This window comes from Platichthys flesus, chromosome 6, assembly GCF_949316205.1.
Source record: "Platichthys flesus chromosome 6, fPlaFle2.1, whole genome shotgun sequence".
NCBI classification, from domain to species: Eukaryota; Metazoa; Chordata; class Actinopteri; order Pleuronectiformes; family Pleuronectidae; genus Platichthys; species Platichthys flesus.
In genome coordinates, this window is record NC_084950.1 from 6070496 (window position 1) to 6072123 (window position 1628).

Consider the following 1628-nt stretch of genomic DNA (forward strand, 5'->3'; position numbering starts at 1 on the left):
TGACAGTGACTGGAGTTTATTGTGCCATTCCATCCTGGCTTCTTCTATTCTGTTTGACATCACTGTTCCTTCTATGCAAAAAATATGACCTATTTTAGCCTTTGTATAGATTATTTTGTATGAGTGACATGTATTGAAATAAAGTGAACAGAATCAACCGTGAATAAGATTCTTCTTCCTGGTTGTTCTCGAAGTATTTCACATTTTTTTCCCCCACGCAGCCGGACTCGTTTCAATATCGTGGATTGAGGGAAGCTTTCGTTTTTTTTACAAATGCAATCAAAGTTAAGTCTGTTCTTGTTCTTTGGGATTAAATGGAAGAGGTGTGGGATTTTCAAAGGAGTAGTTTGACCTTTTTGGGGAAATTGGACAAGCTGAGCGTTTTGGGAATATGTGACATTATATTCGTCCTATAGAATCCTAACTTTTCCACACTTCAGTTTCCCTTGTTAGCACTTTTCTACAGTCAACAAGCTGCAAGTAGCTTCATGTACATGACGGAAAAGTGATTAACATTCAGCTAACAGTACGAAGTTTCTCATTTTGAATCTGGGTTGGTTTTCTGCAGGTACGTCTTCCTCCCACAGACCAAACACATGCACGTTAATTAAATTATAGTTATACCTCTAAATAAAAGATAAGCTAAAACAAAATGACGGCCGGACAGGAAGCGGACAGGGGACACTTGCTTTACATGTTATAAAAGAAGACGGATAAATCTCATTAAGTCATTGTGTACCTCTGGCAAAGCAGAGATGTACCTGAGGGGACTTGTGTCCTTCCGTGACTCCACAGGAGACCCATCGATGTAACGAGCGAACAAGGAGAACGCCTGTGATTAAGTATTCACATACAGAGCTCCCAGTGCCAAGGACAGTTCAGACTACATTTGACTACATTTCCACGAGCGGCTTGTTTGAACTCTGAAGCTTCTTCACAAATTTACATTAACTTGACGCTCCTGTGATTTTTCTTTTCGTCTGTCGCCCCGTCCACCCTCGGATAAACCCCGTGGTCACTCTGACAGATGAGCCCTTTCCAAGTGAATTTTCACTGAGGCTCTTACGTCTAAATCTCATTAACCGGAGAGGTGGCTTGACGTGATTCGCTTCTTGATTCGTTCGAGCTCCTGCACAGACGGAGACATTGCAGAAGATGCTGTCTGGCCTCAGGTAACCACATTAGATGTTCGTCCCCTCAAAGATTCCTCCGTCCGGCCTCTGTCCACAGTCCTTCTGCCTCGTTCTTTGCAGGAGAGCATCTCTCTTTGAAGATGCAATTATCGGAGTAAACTAATCGCCTTTCAGAAGCAGTGCATCCTGACGTTAGAACAAGGGGGCAGTGTAGAGTTAGGTTGATGACAGAGGACCCAGGAGGTTTGAGGTAACAGGGAGCGACAGGTCTACTGACCAGCGGCAGCCTGACAATACAGCAGGGCTCGAAGGCCATTCAGCTGCAGTCAGCCGGAGATATTTTGTGTAATCTGACCCCCAGGCCTGCATAGACACTTCTGGGTCCTACGAGCATGGCCAGGCCCTGTCACATCCCTGTGCCCCCCCCCTTATTTAGCCAGCTTCATACCGCCTGTAATCGACCCCCACCACACAGAACCACGTGACAGTGGGGAA